Source organism: Canis lupus, chromosome 4 (genome assembly GCF_003254725.2).
Source record: "Canis lupus dingo isolate Sandy chromosome 4, ASM325472v2, whole genome shotgun sequence".
NCBI classification, from domain to species: Eukaryota; Metazoa; Chordata; class Mammalia; order Carnivora; family Canidae; genus Canis; species Canis lupus.
In genome coordinates this window covers 36105159-36114983 of record NC_064246.1, presented here as the reverse complement: position 1 = coordinate 36114983, position 9825 = coordinate 36105159, and the positions used below count along the sequence as shown (strand labels likewise).

General features: G+C 41.0%; 1 long non-coding RNA gene across 1 annotated transcript; it reads left to right on the top strand.

Moving 5' to 3' along the window:
- Positions 1-375: 375 nt before the first annotated feature.
- Positions 376-4416, top strand: LOC125754913 (uncharacterized). The gene is made up of 4 exons (XR_007410042.1): positions 376-497; positions 1404-1559; positions 2099-2250; positions 4027-4416. It is a non-coding gene; the product is annotated as an uncharacterized LOC125754913 (long non-coding RNA).
- Positions 4417-9825: the final 5409 nt, after the last annotated feature.

Here is a 9825-nt window from a genome sequence, read left to right as displayed (position 1 = left end):
AGTATTTAACACATTTTTCTTAGTATTATTTTTCTCTACCTTTAGCCATTTTCTTTTAATATTTTGTGATCTATATATCTTTATATATATATATATCTGTATATATTTATTTGCATACATAGTAACATGTCAATGGTTGGGAAGAGGTTCTCCTCTAAATTACTTCATGCAGGTCATTATAAACGATAGGGTTTGGACATGGAGCCTAATCTCTTTTCTGCTTTGAAGTATGCTGCCGAAAAAGTAATATTTAATTATGGAGCTTCACATAAATGTCAAGCATGGAGAGCAGGGTTTGGAACACACTAAGTGCTTCATAAGTGTTCACTGTTGTTATTATAATAAAGGTACATTCCCTCTTTCTAATCTCTCCACAGACACCCCCAACCCCACCCCACACTCCACTTGAAGCGCTCCCAGACAGTTTGGTTTCATCTCAGGGGTTTGAAGTAGAGGTGAGAGGGCATCATCAGGTGTGGTCAGAAGAATGCCACTAGGTAGGAATTCTTTTTTTTTTTTTTTTTAAGATTTTATTTATTTATTCATGAGAGACAGAGAGAGGCAGAGACACAAGCAGAGGGAGAAACAGGCTACATGCAGGGAGCCCAACGCAGGACTCAGTCCTGGGTCTCCAGGATCACGCCCTGGGCTGAAGGCAGGCACTAAATGGCTGAGTCACCCAGGGATTCCAGGAATTCTTATTTAGCTTCTTGAGTGGCACTTAAAGGGGCTAAACTGTGGTGGCATGTGCTGGCCTACGTCATAGGTAGGAAAGGAGAATACACAGTTGGTGGACAAGGAAATATGCATGAGAATAAAACAAGCAGAGAGGATGTGGGTCAGAGAGAGAATGGAGGAGGAGAAGCCAAAGGAGGGGAAATGCTGTCCTCAGGAAGGATGAGTCAGAACCTACCAGGCCCTTCTGTTAATACATTTTGACAATAAGAAGGAAGACTACCTGCCCTTTTCCAGAATAGAAAGGTACGTCTAAAAGGACTTGAGGAATTTGTGTTCTGTAGACCAAAGATGATGACGGTGCATTGCAGAAATGCTCCCTCTTGAGGCTGCATTTCCTCAGGCATGTGTGTACGTACATACTTTGGAAGAGTCAGTTTAAGAGGAATGTGTTTCAAAATGCTTATGAAAAGAATTCCAAAATCCTCTTTAGAGAGCCTTATGGAAATTCTGAACTACCTCACAAGCATTTCTTAATGTAGTGTGTGCTGTGAGAACATCTGTTAAGTGGCTTCAGAAGTGTGCTCAGTCCCCTAAGGGTCTGATAAGCAAATGGTCCTAGCCAAAGTGCTTTATCTCCTATGGTTCACAGGCAGCTCTGTTCATGATGCTGCTGGGTTTGGAAGCACCATGTCAGTCAAACACTGTTTATTATATTTGCTGTCTAGAGCCACTGGGTCCTCAGCAGGGCAGGCCACAGCTGAGCCCATGGCAGCATGCAGCTCCTTCCTTCCTCCCAGAGACCCTTCAGCAGCCTAAGCCTCTGTGGCCTGTCAAGTTCCTAGAGGTCGTTTTCCAGGCTTAAATTAATAAACTAATTCAAGGTAAGGTATTGATAACAAGGTAACATTTAATGGTATTTCTTCCCAACCCAATATTTGATTTTAATTCTGAACTTTTACTTTAAGTCAAAGAAAGAGTCTAATGAAAGAATTTCATTCTTGGGGGAGACTTGGGAGAGGGTATATACGGGGAGAGACCCTTCTAATGTCCGTCAAATCATATCTTAAATTCACTAAAATATTGGCAATGCATTCCTCAAATTGTACATAATGAGCATGTGTTCCTTTTGTAAAGGAAAAAGTAAACTTTTTTGTAATAGCATAAATAGTGCTCCAAATGCAGCTGTATTCTCCACCTACATGTGAGACCACCCAGGGCTCCCCATCAAAACAAAGGTATTCTTTTTTTTTTTCCCTCCCTGCAGGAGTATAAATTTTAAAAAGTTTCTAATCAGGCAATACCTATATTTTAATATCATCATTTATTTGTTGTGATTTGTTGATACTGCTAGGATCAGTTTAGACACATGTGACCAAAGATGTAAACTCGTGGTCTATTTTTGTCTTCTTTCCTCTCCCAGACCCACATGTAGCCTGCCCTATGGCTTCATACCTGTAACCCAGGGGCAGTTTCCCCTCAGAGCCTACTCAGTGACTCTTCCCAGTTTCAATACTGCTCTTTTCCGGTTTCACTTTCCCCTGCTCTGCTTCCCTCAAAAGATAAGAATCTTGGGTAAGATAACTCCTTATTTGTCCCTTTGTCTTTAGATAAAAGTCCATAGAAACCATCAGGAGAAAATGGGTGACTGGCCACTGCGGAGGCAGTACCGGCTAGTGTTTTGTTGAGAGTACATACCTGGTGCGCTCTGTGGAAGGAAGGGAGGAGGGGAGGGGGGAGGAAGGAGAAGAGGAGGAGGGGAAAAAAGGAGGGAGTGTGGGAGGGAGAGAAGAGGGGAGGAGGGGAGGAGGACAAGGAGAGGGGAGGGAGAGAGAAACGGGAGGGGAGGGGAGGAAGGAAGGAGACAACTCTTTCTCAGTTCCCAGTTACAGTGTTGAATCCCTGACATCACTATATGTATCAGTCTTATTTTACTCTTGTTCTTCCTTTCCTCAACCACCTTTTCTGCTTTTCACACATGCAGGAAGACCTTTATTAGAACATTCTTCAGCTGTGTCTTTTCCTGGTTAAGTAACTTGTTTCTTTTAGCTTTCCTTATAGGTTCTGTTCTGTAACTTTTACAATTAGCTGTTTTTCTCTCACTTAAATCCCTGGTACTGAGAGATATCAAACTGTTTTTTTGTTAAGTATCCTCCCTGACCTGAGAGTGATTACACAATTGATTAGTGAACAAACTGTGCTGTATTATTCCCAGTAAGTAAATGAGCTGGCCCTCTGTAGGATTTTCCTGATGACTGTTAGAGATTGGGCACTGATGAGTAGGTGAACATTTATGGTAAATTAAAGCACTGGACTAAAAAAAAAAGAAAAAAAGAAGCACTGGACAGTGTTAACTTTTATCTGTTACATGCCATATATATGTGACATGCTATATATATTTATACCAGGTGCCCTGGTTCTGATTTTCTTAAGGTGACAAATTTATAATGCCAGGAAAAAATATTGAGAACTCCTTAATATGCAAAAACAGGAGATTTATTTCTATCAATAAGCACGCAAAATCTTGTTAAATGCTGGGGTCTGGGGGCACCTGGGTGGTTCAGTGGTGAGCATCTGCCTTCTGCTCAGGTCATGATCCTGGGGCTCTGGGATCCAGTACTGCATCAGACTCCCCGCAGGAAGTCTGCTTCTCCCTCTGCCTATGTCTCTGCCTCTCTCTCTGTGTGTCTCTCATGAATAAATAAATTAAAAAAAAAAAAAAAGCTGGGGTCTGTATGCCCTATAGCTGAAGGCACTGAATCAAATCTGAAAAATAAAAGACCTTAGGGGTCATGGACCTAAGGCCCTCATTCTGTCAGTAGGGTTTGTCAGTCTGAGGAAGGATATGTTAATTCTCTTACTTGAGGACTTTGCTGCCTTTCTTTGTTATGGGGACTCTATTCTTGTGTCTTGCTTTACTTAAGATTAATACTTAAACAAAATGTTTACCCTGGAAAGATTTTTCTTATGTGAAGCCAGTTGTGTCTGGAACTATGATATTTTCATGAGTTATGTGTCCTTACCAGATTCATAGCTTTTCCACATGTGCTCTTCCTTCAAAAGTTACACACCAAGAAGAAAGGAGATGTGAGACTGAATCCATTGATGGAACAATCCCCCCATCCTGCCCCGGATGCTCCATCTCTCAAAAAAGGGCTATCCTTCTTGGCATAATTAAAAACATTTGGAAACTGAGAGGAGGTGAATGACAGAAATGGGATGTCATCCTGTCCTGTTGTGAGATGTAGTGTGTGCTCCTTATTTTATGGTGGCAGTGACCTTCACAATTCAAGTGCATTGTTCTACATAAGTCTCATTTTCCTTCTTCCTCCTCCTATTCCCCTTTTCCAGGCCCTGCCATCTCTCACCAAATAATGGCCAGATTCCAGCCCCACAAGACTCCTGAAGAAGGTCCACAAAGCCACAACTATTTGCTGGCTCTCTTCCAAAGATTCCCCCGGAATGAGAGGCAGCTGGCGGTCTGTCTCAAAACGCTTTCCCTTAGTGGGCTGCCCCATGGCAGTTCCAGACACTGCTGGACTTTTGGCACAAGCACAGAGGCCCCGTGTGTTGAACAGTCTCAGAAGTTGCATCTTCCATCTCTGAGAAAGCTGATCCGGAGAGAGAGAATGTGGGGAGGATGTGTTTATATGAATTCTAGCCAATTTAATAGTGTCTCCAGTTAAAAAATATCTTAAAAAAAATTCCTTGGGAGATGAGCCATGTATAAGAGAATGTCAAAATGTATTCATGTTGTACATGTGGTCTTCCTCATCTGTCAAAAGAGGTGACTGGACTAGATATTTCTAAGATCTTTTCTGGCCATAAATTCAGCTGTAGAAAAATCAAAGTGGGGCCGTAATGTACCTAGATACCTGCAAACCCTTAGGGAGAGAGGTTTAATCAGACCTGAGGAAAGGCGGATGCAGGGAGCCCTGGTCCAGTTACTACAAATCATAGGAATGTCAGGTTCCCAAGACTCCCTAGATTTGGTACCTGAAACCAATGTAGGACTTACACAAGGAAGGCTGCTCCAGCATTCCTGGAAAGCGGGGATGGAAAATTAGACTCGGGACCATATTCTGAGGTAGAGAGAGTTTAAGTGCCTGGGCTGTATCTGAGATACAGATTTGTGATCATTCAGATTAGGAGACTGTATTGTGTTACATTAAGCATACACCTCTGCCCTTTACTAGCTCTGACCTTGGATAAATTACTTAAATTCTTTGAACCTCAGTTTTTTTATCCACAGTAGTACTTCCTTCCTAGGGTTATTATGGGGATAAGTGACACAAAGCAATGTAAAGCTCACTTTATTTATTTTATTTTATATATATATATATATATATATATATATATATATATATATATATTGGAGTTCGATTTGCCAACATATAACACCCAGTGCTCATCCCATCAAGTGCCCCCCTCAGTGCCTGGCACCCAGTCACCTACCTCATCCCCCCCACCTCCCTTTCCACTACCGCTTGTTCATTTCCCAGAGTTAGGAGTCTCTCATGTTCTGTCACCCTCTGATATTTCCCACTCATTTTCTCTCCTTTCCTCTATAATCCCTTTCACTATTTCTTATATTCCCTGTATTAATGAAACCATATAATGATTGTCCTCCGATTGACTTACTTCACTCAGCATAAAGCTTACTTTACATTACCATTGTTCTTATCATTGGGTTAGTTGGCCTAGAAACTGATTCGAGGACTTCAATACAGAGAATTATAATACAAAATGAGCCACTAAAAGAGCTATAATAACTGATGAATGATAGAAGCCTTTTCCATTAGCATAACTAACAGAGCCAGGAGTTAGTAGCAACCAAAGAAGGAGACAGATGTCCTTTAAGTCCCAGTAATGAAACCAGACATTGGCTTGAGGACCAAGCCCCATCCTTCCCTGATTTCCTCAAGGACAATGGCTACCCCACCCTTCCCTTGATTGTCTTCAGAGTTGTATGGTCTGGATGTGGACTATACAGTTGTTGGCCAAGTAGATGTGGTGTCCACACGACTCAGTCTTGCTTCTTTTTTGCTTGCTTCAAAGAAAGTCAATCCAGTCATTCTTGAAGAATAGCAAAGGACACCCAATGCACAATCTACAACTATAGTTTTAATAATTCTAATATCTCTTTATCATTTTCCTTGTAGCTCTCCGGAATCTCTTCTCATCTCTTGCTTTCAACTTTCAGCTGACACCCTTTCCAGGCCTTCAGGCTCTTTTGTTTTCCCTTCCTCCACTTACCAGGGATGAGCAAACTATGGCTTGCCAGGCAAATTTGTCCTATAACCTATTTTTGTGTAGTCCTCAAACTAAGAATAGTTTTTATATTTTTATTTTATTTCTTAAATATTTTATTTATTTATTCATGAGAGACAGAGAGAGAGACAGAGAGAGAGAGAGAGACAGAGACACAGAGACACAGAGACACAGGTGGAGGGAGAATCAGGTTCCATGCAGGGAGCCCAATGTGGGACTCCATCCCGGGTCTCCAGGATCATGCCCTGGGCTGAAGGCAGTGCTAAACTGCTGAGCCACAGGGGCTGCCCGGTTTTTATATTTTTATTTTTATTTTTTTTTATTTTTTATTTTTTTATTTTTTATTTTTTTTTTCCGGTTTTTATATTTTTAAAGTGTACAAAAAAATAAAGAATTAGTGACAGAGACCCTTGTGAACCGAGAAAATACAATATTTACTACCTGTCTCTTTATAAAAAATGTTTACCAACACCTGTTCTATACTGCTCTCTCTTCTTCACTGCAGAGAGAACTTGTTTTGTTTTGTTTTTCTAATTCCTCATTTGTCTTTGTTGGCTATTCATCTGCCCTATTAACCCAATCTGCAAATCCACAGTGGGGATGGAGGTAGAGAGGAGAGGAAGAAGTTGTGAACTCTCATGCATAACATTTCTTGTCCCTGTCACACCATGATTCCAGCAGCAATATGAAAAATCAGGTAATGTCTTTCACTATCAACCAGAGTAATTATCTGTCATTATCAAACTTCTGATATAATCCCATTTCTTTCTTTTCCGTTCTCTTTCCTGTTCTCTCTTATTCCTCTTGTCTTCATTTGCTTATTGAAAAATTGACTGGAAATTAGTTTCTTACAGCTCTTTTAAAGGATAGGGTTCTCTCCTCCACCCTTACTTCTCTTTCTCTCTCTCTTTCCTTCCTACTTTCTTGCTTCTTTCCTTCTTCTCATTAAACAAGCATCTATTGAGGACCTTCAAAAGCCAAGACTCCAAGGACAAAAAATATGTGATACTTGCAATGGAAACACTGTTGAGGAGACAGATAAGTAAATGAATAACTACACTGCAGAGTGTGAAGTGCCCATGGTAAAAAAAGAGATCAAGATGTTGTAATCCGACTGAATATGGGGCAAAGAGGGAAGCCAGGGAAGGTCAAAACAAAGAGGCAAGCATATAAGGGGGGACAAGGCAATCTAGGCAGGGTTGGCAACACATACAAAGGCTCAGAGATGAGAGCTGTGGAGACATAGTTAAAATACAGTATTTGAGAGAGTCAGGAGGAAGCAGATGCTGAAGGGCTTGAGATTCCGGAGGAATCTATACTTGTTCCTAAGGGCAGCAGGCATCTATTTAGGAATCTGAAACAGAGGAACAAAATATCCAGATTTGTGTTAAATAAAGAACCCGGAGGCTCCATTGAGAGGAAATGCCAAACTAGAGATAGACCAGTCTGGGGGCTGTCACGGCAACTGGGTGAGGAAAGATGGGGGGGATGCGTGAAGGCAGCCTCAGTAGCAAAGGCCCAGAGGTAATAAGGTGACCATTAATATTAATAAGGGCCAACAATAGTTAAGCACCTACTGTGTGCTAGCCTTTTGCTGAGCACTATCCATCATTGTTTCATTGGTTCCTTGCAATAATCCTACAGGATACATATTGTCATTGTCTGTATGTTACAAATATGGATACTGAGGCTGGAGAAGATTGAATGGGGTGATTACCTGAGGCCCCAGCCTAGGATTTTGCTTCTCCATCTCTCATCAGTGGTAGGGGTCTCTGGCAGAAAATTTGTGACTGACCATTGGATTATGCTTCCTAGGCCTGTCAGTTGGGAGATGCCCAGGGAACTGAGAGACCTTCTGAGGGCATCTGCCACGTTATTATTCATCCCTACCTCCCCTGGGGCAAGTTTCATTAGTAAAAGTTTGTTTTTTACTATATTCATTAACTGTACTTCTCTGTGATTTATTCAGATGCTCTTTCTCCTAAGCTATCTACATCTACCTGTCTAACTCCTCCTCTTATTTCAAGGTTCCTGTCTCATCACCTCATACAAGCCTCCATCTGTCCCTTTTTAGCCACTTTCAATGCACTCAGCATGACTTCATAGTCAAGTGTAGGACTTGACTGAAACCTTACTTTGAGCCTGTTCATCACCAGCAGTCTTGCACTCCCATCCCCTGGCTCTGGTCTGCCTAACTGGTCAGTAACCTGAGCTCTTTACATCTTTTCCAAATTGAAGTTTGGTTCCCATTTTTCCATTTGATCTCTTTTTCAACCTGTTTTTTTTTTTTTTTTTTTTTTTTTAATTGTTTCCTTAGTTGAGATCTTGGCTCTGCATTGTGGAATGTCAACCCAGAGTGATCCTTGGCCCCTAAAGATTGTATCTGTGATATTTATTTAGTTTCAGAAACTGTGGTCTCAGAAGACACTATCCCTACACCCTGCCATGAGTCACCTCCCAGCTAGGGAAGTCTATATGAGAAAGCTCTTAACACCTTCCTGGACAAGCCCTGCATTTTGATTTCTGTCTTCTCTCCTATAGGATTTAGGAAATGAATTATAATATTAGCCCTTCTCTATCAACTAAAGTGTAATGTTTTTTTTTTTTTTTTTAAATTTATTTATTTATGATAGGCACACAGTGAGAGAGAGAGAGGCAGAGACACAGGCAGAGGGAGAAGCAGGCTCCATGCACCGGAAGCCCGATGTGGGATTTGATCCCGGGTCTCCAGGATCGCGCCCTGGGCCAAAGGCAGGCACCAAACCGCTGCGCCACCCAGGGATCCCAAGTGTAATGTTTTTATATTATAACAGTCATATATATTCTAGTGATTTCCCCAACCAAATGTAAAAATTTCTTGAAAGATGAGACCATACCATAGTTTTTGAGCTTCCCCACAGTGCTTAATAGTGATGAGAAAAGTGTTAAGATACTTGAAAATTATTTGTTTATGTGGTCCTTTCTAGAATGTTCTAAGTTATATCTAAATGTCATTTTGTACATAAACTTGAGCCCAATATGGTTGAATGACTCTGCTTTAGACCATTATGACATAATATAATCCCAGGATAGTAAGAGTAAATTTTCTAGGAGTTACCACATTTAATCTTTACAATAATGATGTGAAGTGCATCCCCATTTCACAGATGATATTCAGAGAAGGATGTAAGTTTCTTTCCAAAAGTCATACTGCTTATAAGAAAGAGTCACTGGGATTTAAAACCAGGTTTATCTGCCCCATATCTGGTATTCTTAATCTAACTCAGCTCTTGGGCCTTATCATGTGGCAGATGGGGCCCCAAGAACACATCTCTTCAGATATAGAATCACAGGGGCACCTGGGTGGCTCAGTGGTTGAAGGTCTGCCTTTGGCTCAGGCTGTGAACCTGGGATTCTGGGATTGAGTCTCACATCAGGATCCCTGCTGGAGCCTGCTTCTCCCTCTGCTTATGTCTCTGCCTCTGTCACTGTGTCTCTCATGAATAAATAAATTTAATTTTTTTAAAAAAGATATAGAATCACAAAGATATAGATGTGGAAAGGACCTTAAGAATTTCTAGTGAAAATACTTTCTTCCTTGTTTTCTTTTCTTTTCTTTTCTTTTCTTTTTTTTCTTTTTTTCTTTTCTTTTTTTCTTCTTTTCTTTTCTTTTTTCTTTTCTTTGCAAATAAGGAAACAGAGGGACAAGAGACACAAATCTCTTGCTGAAGATCACAAAATAAGTTGTCAGAGCCCTAGGACAGGGATCAGGTCTCATTTTGTGCATTCCACGTAGGAAAACTAACTTCCTGCCCAGATCCTGACAGTTCTGCTTGCTCTGTCACTAGGTTTTATAGACTGATGATGGCCAACAGCTTCAGGATTGACTTTAGGACGCAT